The 16,866-nt window shown below is 42.9% G+C and overlaps 1 protein-coding gene across 4 annotated transcripts in view; it reads right to left on the reverse strand.

Moving 5' to 3' along the window:
* Window positions 1–11,048, reverse strand: part of LOC121324256 (NEDD4-binding protein 3-A-like) — a 29,501-nt gene extending 18,453 nt beyond the window's left edge. Inside the window, exon 1 of one of the 4 annotated variants that reach the window (XM_041265937.1) lies at window positions 10,832–11,048. The gene's annotated coding sequence lies outside the window, so the exon portion shown is untranslated. Of the gene's footprint in view, window positions 1–10,694 lie in introns of all 4 variants that reach the window. The other 3 variants (XM_041265935.1, XM_041265942.1, XM_041265943.1) reach the window with 3 other exon arrangements.
* Between the last annotated feature and the right edge of the window lie 5,818 nt (window positions 11,049–16,866).

Raw genomic sequence — 16,866 nt, forward strand, 5'->3', positions numbered from 1 at the left:
TCTACATTTAGCATGATTGAGTGTTTAATAATTATGTAAGATAGAAATTCCTTTGCTCAATCTGACCTGTTGATGTCATCACAGCAGTTTTGGTTCGTCTGTCATTATAAAAGTGTTTCCGCCAAGCTGGAACCCCTTCTCCGGTTTATCAATTCTTAAACGACATGTACTGCACGTACTTAACTGTAGTGAACTGAACACACTGGAGGAGCAAAGCTTTTTCATCTGAGTTTGTACTCAAAGTGCCGGATCAACAACTACCAAACACATTGCAGTGAAGCACGCCGTAAACGTACTTTCCAATCACCCTGTACAGGCAGTCCTCACACTTACGACACAGTTGGTTCCTGAAAGTCGCGTTGTAAGTCGAAGCACATTTTCCCATAGGAACAATGTTGTAAAATGACGTTAAGTTCTTGATTCTTCAGCCAGATTATATAGTTTTACAAAAATGACCCGTTATATTGTACTCATGCAAATATTTATTTAACTCTTTACACTCGGCCCGGTGATTACGTGCATATTACTCAGACACCTGCCTGGCTTGTTTAAAAGTAGACTAGGGGCTTTCCAATGACGTCTTCATTGTGTGTATGTGGTACTCCTAGCAGGCAATACGATCGCCTGAAGTTAAGCCCCTCATCGTGAGACATAGTTCACAGCTTTGGCTCAGATATTGTTAAATGCAAATAAAAATAAATAAAAAAAAAAAAAAAAAAAAACACACCGCTAGAGTAAGATAGGGCGACTACGACAGGTACTGTGGTTCGGACACCGAGCATGAGCGCATGATACATGGCTCAGGTCATGCCGTGTCGTAAATGCAGTATCGATGTCGTAAAGTCGAAGCAGGGTAATAAAGCAAAATAGTCTTAAGTGCTGTACGTTGTAAGTCGAGGATCGCCTGTATATTGGATACGGTGAATGTTTCCGCTCTATATTTATTAGTTTCACATTCAACAATAAGTGTAAACTGTGTTGTACTTCCATTTTCGTGCATTGCAATAGGGTCACTGTGTAGTACAGCCACCCTAACTGACCGGAGTGTTTAAATTCTTTAGTCTTGGTTTGCCTTCCCTCTGCACACGGATACCGTCACAGACTGAACACTGCGGTGTGCAATTCGCAATGTTACAGAACCCTGACAAGACAACAGTAGAGGGAACTGCCAGGGCTTCAATTAACCTGAAAGCTTTTCATTTCTTTAATGAAATGGATTGTACACAATTTACAGTACGGGGGCTTACTTGGACACAACTGGGTTTTCAGCAAATTCAGCAAAATGGGTGAATTGACAGTGGCTGAAATTCGATAAATCTCCTGACTTCCAGTCTACAGCGTGCACACACACACACAAACTGAGGATAACCGCATCCCTCCCAGGTGAAAAACTTCTGCCGTGACCTAGCTACCAATCTGGGAAAAGATAGATGATTCATCTCAAGAGGTTGCTACAGCATTTCTCTGCCCTCAGTGTTGGTACCAATTCCCCTGCTTCTTCAGTAACTGTGGCGCTGAAGGAGATTCGGCTCTAAGCCGGGGGTTTTTGGTGTCAGTGTTCACCTCACAGTAAGTCTAAGAGTCTGCCTCATTCCCTTCCTCCTCGCTGTGTAGAGACAGACACAAAAGAAGGGTGTTATACCAGCCATACTGAGCACACATACTAAACTAGAGACTTCCTTAAATGCCCACAACTGAAACACTGTCAAACCTTCATCAATTATTTGCAAGCAGAGTTTGCTATCTGCTAGTCCAGGGAATTATCGACGTCCTGTTAATTTAGTGTTGCATGGTACAGGTCAGTTAGGATCAATGCATTAGGAAATAAATCTATGCAGTGACTCACACTGCGTCAGCACAGTCAGCAGCCCTGATTCCTCTGGCAGCTCTCCATACCATCATGCCAGCATTACAGACAATATGCATTCAGGATTGTGGACTTGAACAAAAGCACTGGGTTATATTCAGCTGGATGCTACACCACTTGCAGGAATCTCATTGACTCAGCCCCTGTTAGGCCGCAACAAGCACGTTCCTGTTTGCAAAATGCCTGCGGCTTCGTATGAACAATTAAATAGGAAAACTCTCCATAATGATGATGTCATTCACATGTTTTTGCTGTGAGGAAATGATGTTACAGTAAATAAGGAGATTGGGTTGCACAAGATAGTCTGTTATTCAAGGCGGTGCATTCCTTGACTTAGCATTTCAAATACACATTATCTGGGAAGGGCTGGGTGCATGTTGTTCACGGGTGCACAGAAAACATGACACGCACATGTATCACACAAATTCAAACAGCATTTTTAAATTACCCTGAAATATCAATCATCAGTAACACTCACCTACTACCACTTTCGACAAGGATAAAAACAATGACGCTTACTATGGTCTTACTACGATGCTCCTACCTGATTACTGTGGCGCATCAGTATGCTCCTTGCAGAGAGCTCAATACATTAGACTTCAGTTATTGGGATTTTAACCCCAACTCATTCCTGTAACAGATACTGTGCCTCATAGAGTTTACAGCACTGTACATTTGGTCAATTCAATTTGTTACCCTATTGGGCCACGATTTACAAAGTGTTCTGCAATTCTCCTGTAAGCAGCACTGTAGTGGGCAGTGTATTTTTTGTCTGTGTTCTCCCAGGGGATGTGTCTCCTGTGAGCAGCACTGTAGTGGGCAGTGTATTTTTTCTCTGGGCTCTCCCAGGGGATGTGTCTCCTGTAAGCAGCACTGTGGCAGTCAGTGTATTTCTTTGTGCTCCTCATTAGGTTTGTAAGGTTTGATTTTGTTAGCGCTGTGAATATGGAGCATCTTGGAAATGACGTTTCCTGGTTGAATGGTTCAGACAGGATTAATAAGGGGATGCATCAGTGCCTTTCAATTCCATGTTCTTTAACAGACCTGTCAGTCTGTCAACAGTCAAGGGCACGCACTGCAGGGTCGGCTTTCGAAAATACATACAACAATGACATTAGAAACCCAGTAAACAACTGCAAAGATACAATACACTGGAGGGGCAGCCACTGGAAGGGAACCACAGCTGCGACCATGTAGTTTGCATCATAATTTGTTTATTTCTTTCTTTTTTTTTTTTTTTTTTTTAGATAGAAAGTGTGATTTCTGCACTGGAGCAAAGCTTTCTACACTTAAAGACTTTAATCTGGGGTGTTATTTCAGTAGTGTTAGGCTGTATTGGGTTAGTACAGTACAGTATATACATTATGAACTTTTTAACTTACAAAATGAAACGTGTGAACTATTTTATTTTTTATAATAATTAAGTCAATCATAAAACCCTCTTTAACCCACACCTGATTCCCTTTACACTGCAGTGCACGCCAGTTATTTGGGTACCATGCAGTATACGATTGTACACAGATGCCAAGTCCATTTCCTTTCTTTCCATTGTCTCTCCAGACCCAGGCGGTGACATCGGCTCCAGTATAGTGCTTCCCACCCCTGTTATTACTGTACTTTCAGAAAACGGCTATTGTTCACGTCTGACCCTCTCGTTTCTCATGAGGTCACTTGATGCACACTCTAATCTGTCAAAGCACGGCCCTGCCCATGTGTGAAACAGGGACCTGTTCCTGTGAGAGAAAGCAAGTTAGCAGCCCGACAGACAGACCTGCCCAAGGTTCAGACAGGCCTCCCAGTCTGCAGGATTAGAGGCTGACGATTACTCAAGACACCGCGGTGAAGAGCAGTGGCAAAACATCAAGAGACAAACTCTTACCACACTGCTTAAACACCTTCACATGGAAATCTAACTACAGTAAAGACACGATGAAACTCAGTATAGTGTCTACTGCTACTCTAATAGGCTACAGTGAGATACAAAATGGGGGCATGTCCTACACATTCACTGCCCAGTCACCAATCTTTACTACTGGAATTGCAATTCCAATACCAACAAACACAGCCCCAAAATCCACCAGCGTTCACAAGACAAGGCACTTCCTGTCGTGTACAGTATTAGCACTTAAATGCACAAAGTCTAAAACCACCACACTGTACAACAGCACAAGTACTGTAGGCCTATATGATAGTAAACTTTCAGACTCTGTTCTGGTTTTGCCCCCACCCCCACATTCCTGGAATTCTCTCCCGTTGTTGGCAGGCAACCAATATGTTTTAGATTGTATTCTTTTGTAGCCTTAAAAAGGAGCTGCGTTTTCTTTGCATTTGTTTTACCACACTTATGTGATTATGTGTGACCGTACAGCAGCATTGCTTATGCAGTCCTCAACCCGAGCCTTCAGCTGAGGAGAGAGGACCATACTGTACTTCTAAATATTTTAATTACATGAACGAATGAAGGAAGTTTGGCACCTTGCTCTCCGCTCTCCTCTCTCCTGGTGCAGCTGTATATCAGAGCCTTCCTCCTGTTGCTTTGCAGGCTCCATTTATCACACCAATTAACCCATGTACCATCTCCCGGCTGTTCTGAATAAACTCAGACCCCGAGGACCAGCTGGTCCTGCCAGCCTCTTCGAATCAGATGTCTGTTAGGAAGCCGTGGACTCTGAGCACAGTGGGGAGGCTCTTTCTGAATCCCCTGCAGCACGGTGGTGCAAACTAGGTCTTTCCGGAAGAAACACTTCAGACTTATAAAGCGATATCAAAAGTCTTCTTGAAACAAACTGCATTTTTGCAGGTAAACAATTGTCAAAAAGTTCAATCATCAAAAGTTCAAAGTGACCACAAATCGGTACTAAAAAGGCATTTACTCTACTGCAGCAGATAAAAAGATTGCGAGACACAGAACAGACGTGACACACTTCAAAGTTGTGCAGCAACACTAATGCTGCGCCAGCATTAGCAGGGTCTAAACAGCTTGTACAGTGGGTATAGAGGCCGCTCACAAACTTGAAGGCAGAATGCAATCTAGGAAGCAGCTGAGCTGAGTAATGGATCAGATTAATCTATAGGAAATATCAGAGCAACCAATTGTACACCCCCCCCAGCAGCACGAATGACAGATAAATACAGAGCGATCGAATGAGCCTACACCACCAGCAAAACCAGCGGCTGATAAATAAAGATCAGGACGGCATCAGCTGTGTCTTATCTTGTGGTCCGGGGAGGGGGTGCATGATTATACCTCAATTAGCCGTGGTCAGAATGTGGTCAGAATGTTAAAAAGGGGATCTATGCAGGTTTCCATCCAACACGTTTGCACAGCCCTAAAGAGGGGTCACGAACGCCACGGAGGAAGAAGAGTCTTTCCAGATGCACACATACTTTCTTTTAGAAAATTCATTGTTTCTTGAAAACGTAATAAAAGGGAACACATCGGGACCGATTTAGAATGTCTTTTGTTATCAGTTATGTAATGGCAACAGTTTCAATCTGGGTTTAGACTTCAAGTTACTTAAAGTCAGATTTTGCGGAGTATTCAATGAGAAACAGGCACTGGTTAATACAACACTGTACATGTCAGACTAGACTGAGATTGAATACAGTGTAGTAATACAGGAAGACAGCAGGATACAGATGTCCAGCAAGGACAGTTCTCACTATTACAATCTGGAGTGTTTTTCTTTCACAAGGTCGCGTCAATCACGGAACAGCACTTGTGTGCAACAGAGTAGGGCTGTACTATTTATATAAAAAAAAGGGGAAAAAATAATTGAAATGTATGAAAAGCTACAGAGCAAGCCTCCTTACCACAGTTTATCACAGTATATTTGCAGCCCCCCCCTCCATGCTTTTCCCATGGTTACACTCTGCATTTACCAGCGTTTACCCTGGTTTGCCATGTTTATTAATATGCTTTACAATGTTTCATCATGCTTTCACTGTAGATCACTACACTTGCCTATGCTTTTACAATGGGCAATTTTTCTAAGGGACAGCTCTGAGTGCACAGTTTCAGCCATACAAATACAATGGAATGAACCAGCGCTGGAGTACAGGAATGAACAGCAGTACTATAAGGAACAAGCGAATGGAGCTGTAGAGCATTTCCCTCATCAATCATTCCTTAATTAGCTCAGGTCAAAACAGCAGTGAGATCCCACTGAGGTGCTTACTGAAAGCAGTGCGATTTCACTGAGGTGCTTACTGAAAGCAGTGCGATTTCACTGAGGTGCTTACTGAAAGCAGTGATTTCACTGAGGTGCTTACGATTTCACTGAGGTGCTTACTGAAAGCAGTGCGATTTCACTGAGGTGCTTACTGAAAGCAGTGCGATTTCACTGAGGTGCTTACTGAAAGCAGTGCGATTTCACTGAGGTGCTTACTGAAAGCAGTGAGATTTCACTGAGGTGCTTACTGAAAGCAGTGCGATTTCACTGAGGTGCTTACTGAAAGCAGTGAGATTTCACTGAGGTGCTTACTGAAAGCAGTGCGATTTCACTGAGGTGCTTACTGAAAGCAGTGAGATTTCACTGAGGTGCTTACTGAAAGCAGTGAGATCTCACTGAGGTGCTTACTGAAAGCAGTGAGATTTCACTGAGGTGCTTACTGAAAGCAGTGCGATTTCACTGAGGTGCTTACTGAAAGCAGTGCGATTTCACTGAGGTGCTTACTGAAAGCAGTGCGATTTCACTGAGGTGCTTACTGAAAGCAGTGCGATTTCACTGAGGTGCTTACTGAAAGCAGTGCGATTTCACTGAGGTGCTTACTGAAAGCAGTGCGATTTCACTGAGGTGCTTACTGAAAGCAGTGAGATTTCACTGAGGTGCTTACTGAAAGCAGTGTGATTTCACTGAGGTGCTTACTGAAAGCAGTGAGATCCCACTGAGGTGCTTACTGAAAGCAGTGAAAGCAGTGCGATTTCACTGAGGTGCTTACTGAAAGCAGTGCGATTTCACTGAGGTGCTTACTGAAAGCAGTGAGATTTCACTGAGATGCTTACTGAAGTAGAGAAACCAGGGCTTTGTGAACTGACACAGTTCTGAGACAGTGAGGAGCAGCGAAGCACGTCCTCCTCACACAGTTATCAGAGATCTTGCACCATCAATACAGGACAAATGGAACCTGCAGGCAGCCTGCACCACAAGCCACTCCATCACTGGGGGGCTGACAGGGTCTCTGATCCCCAGGGGGTGGGGGGGTGGCCGAGTCTCAACACAGCTTCCCCAGAGCAGCCAGTGTCCGTGCTGGACCAGCGTGTAATCCGTAGGGTCAGCAATGCTAAAGGGGCCTCTTGTCTCTATGGTTACCGCCGTGCGCCGGGGGAGAATGCTGCCGTCTTGTTTTGTTCCACGTTCTAGAATATCAAAAGAAAAACGGCACATGGTTCTGTCTGAAATGTACAAACTGTGGGCACTCTCTGTAGCGGCTGGCTGGAGACCACCTAGTCTGAGAGAGGCCTTGACACAGAACCGTGCACCCCATCTACTACAGCACTACACAAGCAAGGGCCACAAAGCACGCCACTCACTCTCCACCTGCAGCCCAAAGACTCAAAACTTAGCAAGTTATCATTGTCTCCGAGTTAAATGTCACGTCATTCTCATCTACCATCTGCCCAGGTTAGAACACACCACATGGCGTAACCCAAAAGGGTCTGTCCAGCCCAGGCACACAACACTTACTGTTAGCAGCTCCACTGAACATTCCCAATGGCCGTTGGGTGTCACAGCTTGTTGTCTTTTGTCCCAGTAATTGTATGGCTCGGGGTACTGTACAGAAGACTACAGTACAACAAGTGAATGAAATAGAGCCATGCCTAGGGATAAAGGAGCTAACCCCCTCCTCCAACCCTTACAAAGAAAAGAAAAACACACAGTTTACCTGCAATCCCTGGAAACAGAAATAAAGCAAAGCACACACCCTGGACTGAATAGCTTTTTTCGGAAGCAGTTTCCGTGGGAATCGTAAGGGGCTCAGAACACAAATTAAATTGAAGCTTGTTTTGCAATAAAGTTTTTTTTTTTTTTTTTTTCAAGGCTCAATATCAGGCCTTGGGTAGCAGCAAGACTCCTATTGCATAGCACTTTCACACATTCCAGGTCTTACTACTAGCTTGATTAGCCACAGTGTATAAGCAACAAGCTCAGGCACTTCTTATTAAACTCACAGCAAATCCAGGAATGGATCAAACTGCTATGCAATGGGAGTCTTATTTCTGTCCCTGTAGGCTCTAGGGCTGTGCAGGTCTGGATTTCTGTTTGGAAGTTTCTTATATGGGTGCTTGTACAGTACCAGGGCAGATGCAGTCACAATAAAGAAAGGCTGAATGGCCAGCGAGAGCAGGAAGCTGTACTGTAGGCTCTAACTGAATTCTCTTCAGAGATCTGCTTTTAATTGTGTCCTCACAGACACTGCAAAGCCTTTGAGTTCCACCACATCACAACACACGCGTCTGCTAGATTTATTATGCAGGGGAAATAAAAGTCAGGGGTCGCACAGAGCAAATCGACTGCTTGTATTAACTGTGCCACAGCATGCTTACAGCATTTCTGACACATACTGAATAATCCGTTAGGAATCGACGCAGCACGTTGCACGGGATCATTAACGCGTCAAAACAAATCCCACACCAGCACGATGACTCATCTCAGTTCATATTGAAAAAGTTAACCAAACACAGGGGCGCAATGTAACCCATGCTGCCCAAGCTGTTAATGAACCCCATCCTCCTCCCTGGCAAGGGGAGTTGGAAGGACATACACTACAGTGGGCTCTTCTTGCACATCCCAGCTATGATTGCCTGTCATGGAACTGAGTCATTTCAAATAGGTTTCAATGTGTCAGTCTCCAGGACTCCAGGGAAAGGGAGCGCACCTGTCTAAAGTCAGGCAGCTCCTGATTGCAGCAGATTGAGTTTCCAGGGAGGTATCTGGAGGGGCCCCGGGGCCCGTGTATCATTCAGATCCATTACTCATTCACACACCTCGCTTCCTCTGACAGGGTTTACTCACATCCTTCAATGTACCGTAAGTGGCATGCTGTCAATGTGCACTGCAAGAAGGGGTTGGGGAATGGTGGGCAATGAGCGGGATGTGCTCCACCCCTCACCCCCTAAATGCAACTGAAAAGACAAACTGCACCCTGCTTTGAGAAACAATCACAATCAAGCTAGAGACCTCCCCCAAGTCAGAGTTACTGGACTATGTTCCCTTTGTTTTACTTGATTAGCCACCGTATTGAGTTCATCTGAAATGTGCATTTCTATTGCAATGAGAGCCCTCGGCACAGGGCGGAGGCACACAGCATACCCTTCGGTTAACAGCTTCCATGGGAGCGCACAAACCTGCAGCTCCTTGTGATTCACAATGGAAGCTGTAGAGACTGTAATAAGAAGCAACAGTAGGAGCCAATGGCTTGGTTAAGGTTAAAAAACCCCTAACATGAACACAGAGCTCCTCGCTGTGGCGTGCTGCACTTCTTTATCTTCTCTGAAGGCAAGACGCTTGAGAATTTGAACTGGGTTTGAACCCCACCACCCCAGAACTCACACAGGAGATATTAAGCGCTGGCCCAGCTGTCTAAAACGTAGGCTGAGGCTTTCTGAGACTATCTCTGCTGCTTCTTCCTCTGAGCGGGGTTTGGAGCTGCCCCTTTGAATTACAAAGGAAGACGAAGAAAGGGAACAGAAATCACAGAAACACCCTGTGCCAGATACACTCTAAAACCCAAAGGCCTGTGCTGTAGTACTGTACAACACAGCAGCACTGCTTCCTCATCTAGTGAGTTTCGACTTGCACCACATGTGGTGAACACACATAATCTGTGCACTGGGTATTTCCCACAGCAAGGTGCCGATCTGGTGCACACCTGCAGTCAAAGCAGTGTACTACCCTATACACAGACATAGATTGATTCGGGGATAATCATATTAGTTTCTCCACATTCAAAGTGCAGTGTAATTCCCCTCAATCTGCGCGCTGTGTGCAGCATTTGCTACTGTATTGTAGTTGTTTTTATTAACCATACAGGATCACCATGATCACGAATCAGCATCACCATGGAGAAAGCCATACAATCGACTGAGCCGAACTTGGTTAGTCACAGCTTACCACTCTGTGACAAAGCGACCACCACTCGAATACTGGATCGCAACTCCAGAACAAATTAAAAAACGCAGCGCTGTTTGGGATTGTGCTGGGTCGTGTCGTCACCAGCAGATTAAACGGTCAAAACAAAGATAGCGGTACTGTTGTTATAAATCAAGTATTACATTTAAAACAAGTTAACAGTAGTCCCATTTCAAAAATGTGAATTCATTATTATATGTTAAGTATTAATATTATTTCAAGCTTCGTTTGAGGACTATAGGTGTACAGTTAGTTACGCATAATGTACATCTGAAAAAGTTTGAAATGACGCATCGTGTTTGATTTATGTACGGTAATTTATTCACATGACATGAATAAATGACATGAATAAATGACCCGGGAATCAATTGGGAGTATTTAGTTTAACAAGAAAACACGGCCAGCAATGAAACAATGAAAATGTGGGCAAATGCCATTTGAAATACAATTATTAATACCTGCTGTATATAATTTACAACTACTTGTTCACACGCTGACCGGTCGACTGTAGTATATAGTGATCAGTTTAAAGTAGTATTTTCTCCTACACCCTTAAAAAAAAAAAAAACTTTATTACTACTACAACAAAAACATCTTAAGAAAGTCATAAAATAAAGTGCAAGACTGTAGTGTACCATTGTCATTGCTGACGTTTTATATAAATACAAGTCATTTAAAATAACGTTTACACGTACCATGTTAAAACGCAGATCGTTGTGCCGCTGTGTATTCCTGTTTCTGTAGATTTAGAAATCTGCTACCTTCCTAAAATGTATTCCTGGTGTAAGAGACAGCAGTGTTTTATTTTTTTTTCTTTATTCGGACGAGTCACCTTTGTGTAGTTTTTCTTGTTTCCCTCTGCGATTTAAACTCCTTTCTCCGAGTCGATCACACAGTGCGGGTGTTACTACAACGAACTGACTTGACAAGCGGCGGTCCCTCTAAGCTCCCCATTCTCATGCTAACAGCGGCTGGGAGAGTTGCAAAACCAGGACTTGGATTTTTTCTTAGGAAGAACTGGAGCGCCACTCAACAGCTTCAACGTAAAAACCAAGATTGGAATTTGCCACAACTGCAGAGACGAGGCACCTGGTTTTACCCAGAAACTGAAACTTTGTTGTTAAACATGCTAATTGTAATCAAATACCAAAGCGGTCACAGCAGGAACAGAACCCAAACGATACAGGAATGGTGTCGAATCGGGTCAACAGCACAATGCATAGCTGTAAATATATATATATATATATATATATATATATATATATATATATATATATATATATATAAGACCAGTTTATATATATAACTAGGTTTCACAGATGCTGAATCGTGGAATTTGAGACTTCTCAAAATTTGTCTGAAAACATATCCTGAAATGTCACATGTGGGAGAAAAAGAATATGGATTTTAAAATGCTGCAATTTCCTCCCGGGATTTGGTTTCCAGTAGGATCTAACATCTAAACCCACAAGCCAAGCTGCATGGCTCCCCCAAGGTCACACAGACAGTAACAAGCTAACTGCGCTATACCTTATACAGTAAAAGAACACACGATGCAGTTTTTTTTTTTTTTTTTGCAGTTTCAATTTTGGTATTTTCATCTGTAGGCGAGACCTTATAATAAGCATCTCTCCCTGTGAACCAAGTTTAGATGAAAGATTTTTTAGGAATTTGTGTGAAATTGTGCCACCCACTTTCTGAGACATCCTGCGTGCAAATATTGCCTCCAAGCCTGTAGACAAACACTGTATAATGTACAAAAAGTAGCTCACACATAGCTTTCTTATCTAGTGGCCTTTGTGTAACGCATCGTTCCAGAACTGTAGGCTTTATTAGATGCTACCACAGACACAGATAAGCTCTTGGTGTGCCATGTTTCAAATGAAGGGATCCCTCAACTGCAGTGGAAACAAAGCAGAAAGAAACAATAAAAGGTTTGTTCAATTTGAGATCACTGTAATATAACATTCTAATGGAATTCGTGGGACAGTTAAGCTGCACTGTGCTTTAATATTCAGAGGAGACCTCTTTCTGAATTGCATTCCCACAGTCTGCAAGCCGAGACAGGCAGCGTGATTCACTGTGGGCTGCTGCATGGGCTGAGGCTGGTTTCAGTTTCACAAGCGAGAGCACAAATCTGCTTCACATAGACATGCAGGTACAGAAGCACAGAGCCTCTAAATAAAAAGGGAGGGGGGTCAGGGGGAGCGCGGTGTTAAATGAGAACAGACGTCCTCACAACTGTGACATCATGGAATCTTGTTTCCATACCCTCCTCAGTAATGAAACGGAACACTCATTTGCATATTTAAATGTCACAGTGGTCAACTAGAACCGTCCTGCCTCAGCTTGACGTGTTTGTTTCACTGATAATATTGAGGTATAGAAGCAGAGCTGATGTTTCAACACGCAAGGTCAAAATAACAACCCATGCAAAAACTGTTGGGGGAAATGCAGGGTTTGAGTCTGCGTTTAACTTAGGTGTTGTTAAGTTCAAGTTATTTCAGAAAGGAGAAACACACCTTTTGATGTTAGAAAGCATGCAGTGAAACAGCACTGCCTCTCCCTCTGATTAAACTGGCATTGCTTAAGGACTAGCTGCCACAGAGTAGTGTGGGCGAGACATTCGTGCAGTGCTAACTGACTACCCAATAGCCTCCTCCAGCACTCTGCTGCTCTTCCCCATTGTTGTGCTAAACTGTCTGAAGCAATTCCTCTACAGTGGGTGCAAGCTCAGTGCTGCCTTAATGTGCAGACTACAAGAGGATCTGTTTATTCAGCTGGACAGTCTGGAAGAGACACAGGCAATAGTCAGTGTTTTAGCTGGTTCTGGAATATCCCTGCATTGTGAGCAGCGTCTTAGTGGGTACTTAGGATCTCCTGAAGAGCCTTGTGAAGTGGGGTTCTTAAAATGTTCTGAAGATCTTCTCATCTTTTCAGTGCAAACTTGAAAAGGATCTTAGACCTACTTTTTTTTTTTTCCTGAAGAACTTTTCAAGAACACAGCCGAGCTCTGTGTCTCCCGGCAGTCCTGGGACTGGCGGTGCTGCTGTTTGCCCTGTGGGAGCTGGTGTTTTCATTGGGTACAACCAGGAGTGTATAATATTCAAAGCACATATGCCACACATGCTGTTTCAGCTCAATAGATGGCGGACATTCAATCCTAATCCTGTCCCTAGGGTGAGATCAATATGAATTCCACTCTACTGCATGCTTGTGAACTCAACACTCACATGCATGCTTCTATACCCATATGAATTAACAGGGGAGGCTTACCAACAGGGTCCTAGCCATTGAATCAGGGTCTTAGCCATTGAATCAGGGTCCTCGCCATTGAATCAGGGTCCTAGCCATTGAATCCAGGTCCTAGTCATTGAATCAGGGTCCTAGCCATTGAATCAGGGTCCTAGCCATTGAATCAGGGACCTTGCCATTGAATCAGGGTCCTAGCCATTGAATCCAGGATTTAGCCATTGAATCAGGATCCTTGCCATTGAATCAGTCCTAGCCATTGAATCCAGGTTATAGCCATTGAATCAGGGTCCTAGCCATTGAATCAGGGTCTTAGCCATTGAATCAGAGTCCTTGCCATTGAATCAGGGTCCTTGCCATTGAATCAGAGTCCTTGCCATTGAATCAGAGTCCTAGCCATTGAATCAGAGTCCTAGCCATTGAATCAGGGTCCTAGCCATTGAATCCAGGTCCTAGCCATTGAATCAGGGTCCTTGCCATTGAATCCAGGTCCTAGCCATTGAATCAGGGTCCTTGCCATTGAATCAAGGTCCTTGCCATTGAATCAGAGTCCTTGCCATTGAATCAGGGTCCTTGCCATTGAATCAGAGTCCTAGCCATTGAATCAGAGTCCTAGCCATTGAATCAGAGTCCTTGCCATTGAATCAGGGTCCTTGCCATTGAATCAGAGTCCTTGCCATTGAATCAGAGTCCTAGCCATTGAATCAGAGTCCTAGCCATTGAATCAGGGTCCTTGCCATTGAATCAGAGTCCTAGCCATTGAATCCAGGTCCTAACCATTGAATCAGGGTCCTTGCCATTGAATCCAGGTCCTAGCCATTGAATCAGGGTCCTTGCCATTGAATCAGGGTCCTTGCCATTGAATTAGAGTCCTTGCCAGTTTTGCAGCGAGTCCACAGTGTTTCAAACTCTAGTTTAATAACTTCACTCCACAGTGTCTCAGCTGAGTGCGCTTACAATGCAATGAATGAAAGTTGATTTTTACCCAGCAATGCGATGATGGAGGTTACTTAAAACACTAAAACACAACATCAAACTTTTTTTTTTTTTTTGCTAGAGCAGCTGAAAGATGAAAGCAGGCTCTCCTCAGATCTACATCCAGGGATGGGGTCTGAAGTGAGGCTGCTGCTGGAGGCGTGGCAGCACAGAGACACTGTGCACTAAACCCAGTGGGAGTACAGTGCAGTTAGCAGGGTGTGCAGTCTAATGAACATGCTTCCCAAAGACAGGCCAATTAATTACAGCAAAATTAGACAAATACGTAATTTGTTTGTTCCTTCATTCAATTTCAAGTTTGAATATATATATATATATATATATATATATATATATATATATATATATATATATATATATATATATATATAAAACTATGGTCAAAAGTTTTAGAACACCCCCATTTTTCCAGTTTTTATTGAAATTTAAGCAGTTCAAGTCCAGTGAATAACCTGAAATGGTACAAAGGTAAGCGGTAAACTGCCAGAGGTTAAAAAAAAAAAGTTTAGGTTACCAAAAACTGAAAAATAGTGTACATTTCAGAGTTATACAAAAAGGCCTTTTTCAGGGAACAAGTAATGGGTTAACAACTTACAGCTGTTTTGCAGCAATGAAATTAAATTAAGCCTTGAAAGTTGATGCTAACAATTCCTACAGGTGTCCCAACTTTTGTTGATTACTTACAAACCCTCTGTCTGTATAAAAGCAGTGCTGGAACAGCTGTGTTACTACACCCTCTTAAGCATTATTTGGACAGTATTGTACTGCAGGAAGTAGTATATTGCTAACATAATGGCAAGAAAAAGTCAATTAACCAAGGAAGACAGACAGACCATTATAACCCTTAAAAGTGTAGGTCTTTCCTTTAGAGAAATTGCAAAGAAACCTAAGGTGTCAGTGACTACAGTTTCCTACACCATCAAAAGGCACTTGGAAACTGGAGGAAACTGTGACAAGAAGAGGTCTGGCAGACCCAAAGCCAAACAGAATCAGAAGACAAGTTTCTGAGAGTCAGCAGCTTGCGTGATAGGTGGCTCACAGGACAACAGCTTCAAGCACAGCTTAACACTGGTTGAAGTAAGCAAGTCTCAGTTTCAACTGTTAAGAGAAGACTTTGAGCTGCAGGTTTGACAGGTCAAGTGGCAGTAAGAAAGCCATTGCTAAGATGGCAAAATAAGAAAAAGAGGCTTGCCTGGGCCATGACGCACCGCCAATGGACTCCTGAAGGCTGGAAGAAGGTCTTATGGAACGAGGAATCAAAATTTGAAATCTTCGGTTCATCACACAGGGTTTTTGTACACCATTGAGTAGGTGAAATTATGGTTCCTCGGTGTGTGACACCAACTGTAAAACATGGAGGAGGAAACGTGATGGCCTGGGGCAAGCCTCTTTTTTTCCGACTGGATCCAGTCGGCGACTTGCACAGAGTGAGTGGCACCCTGAACCAAAACGGCTACCACAGCATTTTGCAGCGCCATGCAATACCCTCTGGTATACGCCTAGTTGGTCAGGGGTTCATTCTACAGCAAGATAATGACCCAAAACATACCTCCAGGCTATGTCAGAACTACCTTAGAAGAAAAGAACAAGACGGTAGGCTTCAAATCATGGAATGGCCAGCACAGTCTCCAGACTTAAACCCCATCGAGCTGGTTTGGGATGAACTGGACAGAAGGGTGAAAGCAAAGCAACCTACAAGTGCAACACATTTGTGGGAACTTCTGCAACAGTGTTGGGAAGAACTTTCCGAACAAAATTTGATTTCCTTTGTAGAAAGAATGCGTTCGGCTGTTATATCTGCAAAAGGTAGCTACTTTGATGAGTCAAAAATTTAGGTTAAATTTTGTTAAACAAAACGATTCCATCATTTATTTTTTATCTCCAGTTGTTTATTTGTTCTATGCTTTAATTTTAGAGTGCATTGAGACATTAAACTGCGTAAATTTCAATAAAAATTGGAAAAATGGAGGTGTTCTAAAACTTTTGACTGGTAGTGTATATAATAGTAAGCTGCTTTAATTTACAGTTTAAAGTCTAAAATAATGTAGTTCTGTTATAATACACTATTATAAAACTTTTTTTTTATTATTCTTTTAAATTGGACTGACCTGCCATCTTGTGGTATAAAGCGGTACTGGTTGTAAATGCCTATAATAATAATAATAATAATAATAATATATAATAATAATATTAATAATACCACACTGCACTTCAAATAAAGTGTTCTCAATAGAATACAGTATTTAAGTTGATAATCAATCCAGATGGTACACACCCTGCATTAATTCAGTAAGCATCAACCCACTATTCATTTCACTGTTATTTGTGCAATAAACAGTGATTTTAATTACATGCGGGTGGAAACAGAAATGCTCTCAGCCATACATAGCCCAGACAAATTAATAAGAAAGAAATATGCCACAGCTGATTCAAACAAGCATCACAGTACTGCCCACTATTAAAAACACCAAACACGACGTGTGTGTGTGTGTGTGTGTGTGTGTGTGTGTGTGTGTGTGTGTGTGTGTGTGTTTATATATATATAATTTTTAAATTTAATTTTATTGGGTATTTTTTATGGTTAATGCACCTGTCCAGTAGAGGGCAGCAGAGATCCAC

This window comes from Polyodon spathula, chromosome 12 (assembly GCF_017654505.1).
Source record: "Polyodon spathula isolate WHYD16114869_AA chromosome 12, ASM1765450v1, whole genome shotgun sequence".
NCBI lineage: Eukaryota > Metazoa > Chordata > Actinopteri > Acipenseriformes > Polyodontidae > Polyodon > Polyodon spathula.